At 43.6% G+C, this 12,383-nt stretch overlaps 1 protein-coding gene across 1 annotated transcript in view; it reads right to left on the bottom strand.

The window, feature by feature from the left end:
* The window catches only part of LOC147677808 (neural-cadherin-like), a 684,133-nt gene that overhangs the window by 319,190 nt on the left and 352,560 nt on the right, over positions 1–12,383 (bottom strand). The window lies entirely within an intron of this gene.

Below are 12,383 nucleotides of genomic sequence, written 5' to 3'. Positions count from 1 at the left end.
GTACCGTGAGTAGAAGAAAAAAACGTATATTCTTTATCCTGTGGTTGACTTAGTCTCCAGTGGTCAACAAGACCAGTGTCAGCAAGGATGTCACCTAAAATGGCTCTGTCAGAAGCGTTGATAGTGTCAATGCAACCTGTTCTGTCAAGAGCAGGATCCAGTGCTAAATTCTAATCACCACCAATGAGAAATTGAGAAGCATTTATTTCCGTAAGAAGACGATTTAGTCGAAGGAAAAATTGTTTTTTGGAACCAAGCGGAGCGTATACAGAACCAAGACAAAGCAAGGAATTGCCAAACTTCAATTTAACAAAAACATACCGACCTTCCGGATCCGACCATGTCTTTAAAATTGTGAAAGGAAGTGACTTCCGAAAAAGAATGGTGACTCCGCATTTACGAATAGGATTAGGATTGGTGGGATCAGGTTTAGAGACTGAACTATGAATGACTTTACCAACCCAATCTCTGCTGAGCTGACTAGACTCAATATCATCCAAATGAGTCTCCTGCAATAGAGCCACATCCACATGCTTAGAATGTTAATAGGAAAGAACTTTCTTACGTTTTATGTAGTGGGTGAGGCCGTGAACATTCCAAGAAACCACAGACAACGGATGGATAGAAGGCATGATAATAGGATTAAGTTAACAATAAGTGAGGAAAAGCAGAAAGAAAAAGGAGAAATGTTACTCTGGGAGGGAAAAAGGAGAAGAAAAGAAGGAAAAAGAAAAGGAAAAATAAGTAAGAACAGTAGGAGGAAAGAGCAACCTGGACTGTTAACTACGGTCTGGGTGTACTTAGAGCAACGCCAGGGGGAACCGGACCCCCTTCAAGTAAAGAAGAATGGGGACCTATAGGATAAATTGTAACATGAAATACATAAAGCATAAGAGAATAAAATATCATCATAAAAGTCTGGACCAACTCCTGAACGTCTCCACAGGAGTCTGTCACAAAATGTAATAAGAAGAATAACCAACACTTCAAAACCCCCAAGATCCTAAAGATTACATGGGAAGGACATGAAAAGAGTGAAAAGAAGCAGGAAGGACAAAGCAAAGGGGAGATAAGATACAAACAGGAATGAGGGACATACCAACATTGTCATGGAAAAGGAGGGAAAGAGATAGAAAGTAGAAGAAAAGGAGGAAAAAACCCCGTAAAGTCATACAACAGAGAAGAAACCAAGAAAAATGATCAAACACAATTTTAAACCAAGAAAACAGTAAAACAAAGAACATCAAATAAAACCGGAATAATGAATACATAAAACAAATGATGAGAGGCGTAGCAACAATAACAACACCATAGCTAGGGGAGTGGACAGGAGGAGAAAGATCTCTTGTGGGATGGGGAACAGTCTTATAGTATATAATAAGCGAAACCCGAAATAATTAAATCACATATTATTAGTAAATATAGAAGAACAATATGGTACAGAATACCATATAGGACACTAAGGAGAGTGAATCTAATTATACCATGCATAAAAATCTGTAGCGAGTTGAAAATAACAATAGAGCATGAAGCAACATATAAGAACAACAACACCATGCAGTAAAATCTCAGTGAGCTAAGCGAGCAACAAAAGCATTGTGAACTATAAACACTGCTATAAGCTTCTAAAGTAAGAAAAAGTAATAAAGCATTAAAACATTAAAAGAATTCAGTCAGCATCAAATGGCGTCTTAAGAGGCGATCTAGACACATCATACAGTGCTAGGGAGTATCAGTGAACAAAGCAAGAAGCAGAACAGTAACAACATGGGCGGCCATCAACTCATGGAAAAACAAAATCAGTAGAACACAAAAAAGGGAATTCAGTCAGCCTCAGAGGGATTTTTAAGAGTAAACCACATAGTAGTAGTAAATATAGAAGAACAATAGAGCACAGAGTACTATATAGAATACTAAAGAGAATAAATCTTATTGTACCATGCGTTAAAAGCTGGTTGAGCTACATGAACAGTGAAAGCATTATGAATAATAAACAATGCTATAGACTTATAGGATAAGAAAAAGTAATTAAACATTAAAGCATTGAAAAGAGTTCAGTCAGCATCAGAGGGTGTCTTAAGAGGCGACCTGGACTTGTCCCTTTACTGTGTATTGGTGTGAGAAGAGACAGAACGTAGAGCTGAATCCTTGCCATCCTGAGAGCGAGACAGACGAGTGAAATCTCTGCCACGTTGTCTAGATTCAGGAGAGGTGTGTGATTGAGACGATGGAGGATTCGGAGATGAGGACTTGGACTGAGAAGGTTGAGCATAAGAAGGAGACTGCGTTTCCATATATTTTCGGACCTGATATCATTCAGAAACTGTTGTAGAAGTGCAGGATCATAAAAGTCTTTGGATTCTCCATTCCTAGTAATACGAAAACGCACAGGCTCAAATAATCCATATTTGATGTCCATTTGACGTAATTGGGGTAGCATGGAAAGAAATGCCTTTCGTCGTTCATTCGTTTCTTTAGAGAAATCAGCAGCCATATGGATGGTATGACCCTGAAACAGGAAGGAACCATGAGTACGAGCCAATGATAGAACCTGTCTGGTTTGTTCATGTCTAAGGAAGTATGCAATGATAGGTCTAGGTCTTGCAGAAGAGCCAGAACGTGGCGGACCCAATCTGTGAGCACGTTGGAGCTCAAGAGGAGGAGTGAAAGAGAGTCCAGTCAGAGTGGGAAGGCCATCACAAAGAAAGGTCTTCATGTCTTGCTTCTCAACATTTTCAGGAAAACCAAAAAAACGGATATTGTCCCTACGACTGCGATCTTCCAAATTGATGATCTTGCTGTGTAGGAAAAGTAAGTCTTGATCTGAACCCTGAACAGAATCCGGACGGCCCTCTATGTCCATTATTTTAGAGTCAATGACATCAATCCTGGAATGAAAAGTAGAAAGTTCTGCCCTGATAGACTTAGTTTCTGCAGTCAATGAAGTCATGGTAATATCTAGACCCTCTAATCGCCGATTGACCCCAGAAAGTTCTTGCAAAATGCGTTGCATAGTGTCAGATAAGGATGTGTCGCTCTGAGGCAATGCAACTTTCGATGAAGGAGATAACGCAGAACCATTACCTTTAACTGCCACAGGAGAGGGCTGTTTTACCACATCAGTGAAAAGTGGTTGTTTAGGCCCACGACTACCATTTCTATTGTTAGACATGACCGTTGACCTTTTCAATGGGGGTCTGCAGTAGCGAATAGAGGAGATATTGGAATATGAGGCAATGATGAAGCCAGGAATATAGCAAATAACAATGAGGTAATAGGGTGTACGTAGGAATACAATAACCAATACTAACAGCAGAAAGGTAACTCCTGAAATCGGAAAATTATGACAACATTGCATAGAAAGGCGAATAATATGTCACAAAATCAATGAAATATCAGAGTAATCAATTTTGCGTACGTAAACTACCTCATAAGCAAAGCATGTAAAGACAGTAAATGGTTGCAAAGAAAAACAAAGCACATGAGCGCACAATAGAAACTAGTAACTGTAAATGTAAGTTCAGTCGTCAGTATTTTCCCCCGTCTGCATCTCTTTGGAAGAGTGTAATTGGTAAGGTATCATTTTAGGAGAATAAGGCAGAGAACAAAGGTAGTAAAACGGAGAAGGTCAAGTCAATCTGACCCAAAGGACACTTGTGGTCTAGAGAACAGTTAAACAAAAGGTGCAAAACCAATTGGTGAGGGGACGAAATGGATCAGTACTGCTGCATGTAAATCTGCCAGTAGCATTATTTCTGCCCCTTCAAATAATAGTAATTGTTGGCTTCCTTATGTAATAACAAGTATTAAAAGTAATTAAATAGACATGTTGTTGTGAAAGAACGAGCGTCCCAGACTGTTAGGTTCCTTTCAATTCTGTTGAGGTGTCTTTTCCATGTAAAAAGCCTTAAATGCAGCTTATGAGGAATGTTAATATGAAAGGAACCTGAGGAGGGCGCTGCTGACTGCTCACATTGGCAATAGAATGATGAAGAAGCAGCTTGCAGCGTTTCTAAAGCGCCTGAGGAGGCGCAGCCCTGGTATTAAGGAGGCGCGGCCCTGTAGTAGTTCAGGCGCCGCCTCGGCTGAAGAGAGGCGCGGCCACAAAAGCGCGCGAATGCCGAGGCGTACGCTGTGGGAGCCGGCCGCCTCACCATCACTCCGCTGTCATGGGAATAGGAGCCGCTGCCCAGAAAAGAAGAACACCGCCGGAATCCTCACAAGTTCCGGAGCACTGCCATCAGGAAAAGGACGTCCCGCTCCAGCAGGCAAGTCATAGAAGCTAGTCGGTGGTCCGTCCCTCGGCAGAGCTCACTTAGCAGGCGGCCATCTTCCTACGTGGCCAGACCACACCCCGCTATTGAATATTTTGCTGATACTAAAGCGAGATTTAAACACTGGTCCAGTGTGCCCCTCCGTTCCTGAATCCATATTGGACTTCCGCTAGGATCCTATTCTCAGCAACCCAATCTTTCAGTCTGTTTAATAATAATTGACCCATTATTTTTTGCGGTGTTATCTATTAAAGCAATGGAGGGATAGTTTGTTGGATTTGAACCATCCCCTTTCTTAAATACTGGGATGATTAGGGATTGCTTCCATGAAGGGAGAGGCCCTGAGTTACTAATTCTGTTAAAAACTGAGGTGATTAAAGAAACCCATAAACTTTTATTAATAAGAAATATATCCACAGGGACATCATCTGCGCCAGCTGCCTTTAGGCTCGAGGATTGTGATAGAGCAAGGTCTATCTCTTCCATTCTAAAATTCAAAGACGAGGGTATCTGTTAGAACTACAAAATAATCTCTAGAAGTGCCCATCTCATTCTTTAGAAAACATTTCTGAAAGTGATAAATCCATGTGACCTCGTCTATAAATGTATCCAACAAGGGTCCTCCCTGATCTAACAGAAGGAGGGCATTAATCACTTTGCAGAAAGCTTTGCTAACATTACTATTAGATGCTAGCCTTAATGTTTCCCAGGCCTCAGCTCTTAATTTTTTCTTTCTGTTTTCTCAAGATTTTTTGTATGTGGCTCTCCGGATTTAAATTTGATCCTTTTCTCTAGGATTCAGTTTTAAAGCATTGCAGAGGTTAGCCGATGCTTCTGTGCAGTTTTGATCAAACCACCGAATTGGTTACTGAGTTCTTGCTGTTAACGGGTGGGATTTTTGCAGTTTGATAGTTTCTAAAATCTTATAAAATGCTTGGATTACCTGATATATATTTACAGAGGTATCTAGACACGTCAAGACCTCATTGTAATTAGTAGATATCACTTTTGTGGAAAGAGCCTTTTCATCAATTTTGTCCCACCTTAATGTGGATCCATTTGATCTAACAAGGATAGGTTTAGGAATCTTTCTACCCCGCCATTTTATCGATTCTTCTTTCCATGGGATCATTGTAGATATTACTGCATCGTCGCTGAGTTCAGTCATAATAATATATATGAAAACAAGTTACTTACCTGTAACTTCAGTTATCCAGTATTGGTATCTTTCATAGATTCACATGCCTGAATCATTCCCCGTCACCGAGGCGGGAGTCCCACGGTAAATAAAAAAACAGTGCAAAAAGCACATTATAGTAGTAGGCCCTAGAAAAAGGCCTGAGGCCTAGATTGTAGTAGCCTATCTACCTCAGTATGCTAAAAAAGACCAAAGTCTTTGCACCAACCAATCAGCTTACAGCACCCTCTAGAACCCTCTCTGCAGAGCTAGTTCTCCTCAGATTTTTGTAGCACAAGTGGGGAACAAGTATACCAAATCTATAGAACTGACTCTCCGGGGAGGAGGGTGGGTGCATGTGAATCTATGAAAGATACCAATACTGGATAACTGAAGTTACAGGTAAGTAACTTGTTTTCTTATCCAGTATTGGGGTATCTTTCATAGATTCACATGCCTGGATCAGAATAGCAAGCAGTAAGCCAGGCAAAAGTCGGTTGCGGATGGTGGGAGACTTATTGTGGTGCACCCCCATAAATTTATATGCAACAACCAACAATCACATAGTAAATGATCTATTAACCCCTCCGCTGCTCATGACGAGCTCAGCTCGTCATGAGGCACGGTTGAGCTGTGCTTATGACAAGCTGTTCAAGGGATGTCAGCACTCTGGGGGAATTGACTTAGCATTGAAGGTGTTAATAAATCATGTCCAACTTCAAAATAGAAATCATGCAGTTTTCCACAGGAAGAAATATTAGCACGATATTATGTAAACAATATTCATTTATTTTATAACATTTAATTAAGCGCGAACAAATGCCCGTGGGCGTCTCGGCGCTAAGATATCTGCGAATAATTCTCCTACTGCAAGAGTATGATCTGATGTTACTGGTTGAACAGCCAAGTCTGTAGCTGTTTGCGGAAGGACCAAAGTGAGGGGCTGGTTTTTATTGACTGGGGTAAGGTGTTCCATAGTTTCGGGGCCGAGACCAAGAACCTCCGATCACCCCAGGAAACAGTTTTGGTGCGGGGAACCACTAGATCGTTTAGAGTGGAGGAACGAAGAGATCCAGATGGACGGTAGGGAATCAGTTGTTCCTTGAGAAAGGAGGGTCCTTGATTATGCAGAGACTTGTATACAATGCAGAGAGTTTTAAACATAATCCTGCTTCTGATGAGAAGCCAGTGTAGGTTTCTGATGGTGTCGGTCGCGGACTTATGTTTAGGAATTCTGGCCAAAAGTCTTGCTCCTGAGTTTTGGACGGTTTGCATTTTTTTGATGACCCTTACCTGGGCATTTGCAAAAAGAGCGTTACAATAGTCCAGAGTGGACAGACCTAGAGAGGTCACCAAGGTTTTCCCGGCGGTTTCAGGGAGGAAGGGGATGATTTTCTTTATTAGACGTAGTTTATGGAAGGCTGAGGATGCGATTTGGTTGGCATGCGAGACAAAGTTGAGATGGTCGTCAAAGACCACTCCCAAGTTTCTCACCTTGATTGCGGGTTTAGGCGGGGTTCCGAAGGCCGTGGGCCACCATACGGAGGACCAACCTGGGGTGAGTTGTCCGAATATGACGACTTCAGTCTTTTCTGAATTAAGTTTTAAACAGTTGGAAGCCATCCAGTCCCCAATTGCCAACATACCTTTTTTAATGCTCTCTGCCACCCTATCGCCGTTGTTTTTGATGGCCAGGACCAACTGCGTGTCATCCGCATAGGATGACACGTTAACAAATGCCTGTATATTATATCAACAACATACTGATTTGTATTCACAATGCGGATGACACGTTAACAAATGCCTGTATATTATATCAACAACATACTGATCTGTATTCACAACATATGGAATAAGCAAATATTGGTACCTGAATATATCCCTTATGGAAACAGGTGACGTAAAACAGCTTGGCCCACTGCCGCATCATCCTGATTTGCTGATTGCAGGCAATAATGTCTTGTAAATGTGTGGACATTCTTCCATGTCGCAGCACGGCAAATGTTCTCAAGCGTCACTCCTGCAAACAAAGCTGCAGACGCTGCCACAGCCAGCCCTTGTGGAATGAGATCGAACAGACCTGGTCAATGGTCGGTTAGCCTTGATGTGGCAGAAAAGAATAGCGGAGGCTATCCATCTGGAAATTGTGCCATTAGGACCGCTTTTCCCAATGTAGTCTGGCCATACGCCACAAATAGTTGATCTGATTTTCTCAAGTTTTTGGTTCTCTGAAGATAAAACTTTAAGCATCGCTTAATGTCTAAAGAATGCAATGTTCTTTCCGCCGGGGTTGTAGGATTTGGAAAGAAAACTTTCAGTTTTACAGGTTCATTTAGATGGAATTGAGAAGGCACTTTCGGTATGAAGGTTGGATTCGTCCGCAGAGTGACATACTCCTGGGAGAAATGTAAAAAGGGTTCCTTTATGGTGAAGGCTTGAATTTCTCCCACTCTTCTGGCGGAAGTTAGTGCTAACAGCAAAGCAACCTTCCATGTCAAGAATTTTAGATCAGCTTTGTGAATTGGTTCGAACGGGTGTTTCATCAGCTGTGAGAGGACTGTGTTAAGCTCCCATTCTGGTGGCGAAGACTTTACTGGAGGATAAGCCCAGAAAAGACCTCTCATGAACTGTTTTATTAGCGATGAAGAGCATAGCGATGGAGCGTTATCCACTTTCCTGTACCTGGATAAAGCCTCTAAGTGGACCTTTATTGAGGAGAAAGAAAGACCAGAGCGAGCCAAATGCAATAAATAAGGCAGTATTTTTTCAGCTTGAGCTTCACTAGGGTGTAAAGAGTTTGACGTACACCAAGCGCAGAAACACTTCCATTTGAGACGATAAGTCTTTAACGTGCTCTGGGCTCTTGCTTTCTTCAGAATGTCTCGGCAGTCTTGAGGAATTTGGAGATGTTGAAATTCTAGGAAGTTAGGAGGCATGCGTGCAATTTCAGCGATTGAGGGTCTGGGTGAAGTATCTGACCCTCGTTGCGTGACAGTAGTGCCGGAGATATCAAAAGCCTGATCGGTGGCTCCTGTGCTAGTAGCATGAGCTCCTGAAACCAATACTGGCGAGGCCATCTGGGAGCAATTGGGAGAAGGCGGCAACTCTCCAACTTCATCTTGCGTAACACTCGTGGAATCAAAGGGATCGGAGGAAAGGGGTAAGCATAAATCCCTGACCATCGCATGGACAGGGCATTTCCCCTTGATCTCTGTTGAGGGTATCTGCTGGCGTAATACCGGCATTTCTTGTTTTGTTGTGTTGCAAATAGTTCCAACATCGGCTTGCCCCACCTCTGAAACACCTTGCTCAGTTGACCGTTGTCTAGTTCCAACTCGTGGCAATCTGACAAGGACCTGCTTAGTTTGTCCGCTAATGTGTTATAGAGACCTCTGACGTGGTCTGCCTTGAGAGTTATGTTGTGTACTGTTAACCATTCCCATAACTCTTGGGCCTCCTTGGACAATGTTGCTGATCTTGTCCCTCCCTGCTTGTTTATATGAAACATGCTGGTGGTATTGTCCGTTCTGACCAGGACTGAGGACCCTGCTATCCTGGGAAGGAACGCTTGAAGAGAAAGAAAGATGTCTCTCAGCTCTAGACTGTTGATGTGGCATTTTTTGTGTTGTTGAGACCATTTGCCTTGCACCTGTAAGTCTTGGAGATGACCTCCCCAGCCCTTCATGGACGCATCTGTTGTCAGAATGAAATCTGGAGGAGTTTGCAAGAACGTGAGCCCCTGTTTCAGATTGTGTAATTGTGTCCACCATTGAAGGGCCTCCACCATTCGGGTGGTGACTGTGATGGTGTCCTCGAAAGAGCTCGTCGCATGCTGCCATTGACGATGTAGCTCTTCCTGTAAAGGCTGCATCTTGAGCCGTGCTATTGGAATGAGATTGATGGCTGCAGAGCACATCCCCAGAAGGGATGCGAATAGGCGAACTGAAAGTGACCTTTTTCTTGATAGCTTTATGGCCAAAGCTTGTAGCCGGAGTTGTCGCTCTTGAGACAAGAATGCCTTGCATCCTACTGTGTCCAGACAAGCTCCTAGAAACAGTATGCTCTGCTTCGGAATCAAATGAGATTTGCTCTTGTTGATCGTGAGGCCTAGCGATGCAAAGAGAGTGCGGCATACTGCAATGTCGGACTTTACTTTGGCCTTCGATGGACCCTTGACTAGCCAGTCGTCCAAGTACGGGAACACCTGAACCTTTGATGATCTAAGAGTTGGCGCTACAGGAGCCAGGCACTTTGTAAAAATCCTTGGAGCTGACTTGAGGCCAAATGGAAGGACTTTGAACTGGTAATGGGCGCCAGCTACAGTGAAACTGAGATATTTTCGATGTTTTGGGTGGATTGGGATGTGAAAGTATGCATCTTCCATGTCCAAGGGAGCCATATAATCTCCCTCGTTGAGGCAGTTGAGAATGTCCGAAAGAGTAACCATTCGGAAACCCTGCTTCTTGCGATATCTGTTGAGATTGCGCAGATCTAGGATCGGTCGCCATTCCCCTGATTTCTTCTTTATGAGGAAAAAACGGGAATAGAAGCCTGTCCTTCTCTGATGGATTGGAACCTTCTCCATAGCGTTCTTGAGAAGCATTATTTGAACCTCCTTGAACAATAAGTGAAGATGAGGGGGAGGGGGACCCCTGGGCGGAGTGTTGGAGGTTTGTTGATAAACTCCAGGGTGTGACCATGCTGGACTAGGTCCAAAACCCACCGATTGGTAGTGATCTGTTGCCATTTTTGTTGGAAGGCAGATATCTTCGTGCCCACGGGAAGGTAGGGAACTGAGGTTGACGCCCAACTGACCTCACTGTTTTTTGTGAGTGCCTCTGCCTTGATTATTTGTGAGCTTTCTTCCTCCTTGGCGAGAGAAACCAGTTGATCCTGACTGGCGATAAGAGGATTGATAGTTCTGACAATATTGCTGCTGGTATTGCCTGCCTTGTTGATAATGATTTCCTCTGGACGAGTAACCACGTCCTCTTGCGCCTCTGAAGGACCCTCTTATGTACTGCAATGAGCCCAGTGATCTCGCAGTATCAGTGTCTGTTTTAATTGCTTGGAGAGCCTCATCAATATGTTTCCCAAACAGGGACTCTCCGTCATATGCCATGTCCAGTATTTTAAATTGAACCTCTGGCCTAAAGGTAGTGGCCTTCAACCACCCTTGACGTCTCAAGACCGCCGCTCCTGTCAACTGTCTGAAATTCGTGTTCGCAACATCCAATGCACAGTCAATAGATTCCGCAGCTGAGCGTTCTCCTTCCATTAGAATTTTACGCACTTTTTGTCTCTTGTCCTCAGATCCATGAAACAAGCCATTTCGGACCACATTTGGCGATCATTGCGCCCTATAGTCGCCAAGGAATTTGCCGCTCTAATGGAAGCCGCAGCCATCGTAGAGAATTGTTTACCAATAAGGTCTAAACGGCGCCCCTCCTTATCAGGTGGTGTAGAAATAGGGGTGGCTGGGTTCTTTGACCTTTGTTGTGCAGCCTGTGAAATGACTTAATCTGGACGCGGATGACCGATGAGGCATGCAGGACTACCGAGTGCTACGGCGCGATCCGGCACCGAGTAGACCTGCTCACTGGTTCCATTGTGAACCTAAGGAGCGTCCCAATGGGCCATCGTGCTCCTTGTACAAACTTAATAGGTTCCCTATTGCCCCAGCTCCTCTGACGTTCCCCTATCACGGAAGATATACTCACAACCTAAGCTACACCAGCGAGATACTGCAAGCCATCGTGCTTCCAAGTTATCCCAGCCAGGAATTTTATTGGCGGCTTCTCAGACATCAACCTGCGCAAGGAACATTGCCAAGACTGATACGCCACCCCTGCGACATCTGTAGCATTACTTTTCTCCACCCTCGCGCCCTCCAAGATACCCAAGTAGCGAGGCTCGTACCTCTCCCCACCTTCAGTCCGTGTGAATCACCACTTGCGATGAGGCTGATTATTGTCGTGCAGGGTTCATACGCCCCACTGAAGCGCAAGCCGCAACAAGACCCCACCATCTGACAGTTTGCTCGCCCTAGGGAACCTATTAGTCCCTTCCACCGGTTCTAGGCTTTTAAACTCAGGCAGACACTGAATGTCCTGATGATGATCCATTATTTATAACTGGATCGAAACGCCGTCGACATAATATGTGGTTTAAGCACTAGTTCACGATTATGTGTCAAAAATTCATGTGTTTCCCACATATGTGAAGCAATCAGATTGTAAGATTACTTTTCTTTGCTCCCGTTCCTTTTGAATGCCTGAAAATCCCTAGTTTTGTGTACTGTGTATTGTATGTCTAGTACTGTGGATACAGGACTGTGTCCCACTGCTTTATTTGTTGTTCTGGTTTATCTGTTCTATTTAAGTATTGAATAAATGTTGAAGTCCGGCTGGACTTCCTGTTCATTATAGTGCTTATTGTGGCCTATAATTATTATAAATTGTTAATTCTTCCTGGTCAAGGACCGTTGTTTCTTACTAAGTTGATACCCTAGGTCCTTGCATACCTATAGGGTTCCCTTGTCTGTTATGAATAGGACTACCGAGTGGGGCACGATATTTCGTTTCAATTCGTGGTAACACAGCAGACACAGAAGCAGGATTTTTCATCACCTTGATGCCCTCTTGCCAGATGTAGTCAATAATCGGAATGGCTCTAGACACCTTCCTAGTTTCTTCTTTGAAATCGTGAAGAAAACATTCCGTTTGATCCACCATCACCAGGAGCTTAAATTTATTTGCTGCTCTCTGCATAAGATTGTGGAATCCCCCTATATCTTCAGGTGGCGAGTCTGAAGGTTGAGGCGTTGGGGGGATGGCATGGGGATAACGTAGTCATCCCACGGATCCACTGGAGGCACGTTAGGTAACTCTCCTTCCTCTACTTCTTCATCCGAAGAAGTGTCCGGGGTGTGT

Source organism: Lissotriton vulgaris, chromosome 12, assembly GCF_964263255.1.
Source record: "Lissotriton vulgaris chromosome 12, aLisVul1.2, whole genome shotgun sequence".
NCBI classification, from domain to species: Eukaryota; Metazoa; Chordata; class Amphibia; order Caudata; family Salamandridae; genus Lissotriton; species Lissotriton vulgaris.
This window is presented reverse-complemented; position numbering and strand designations above follow the sequence as displayed.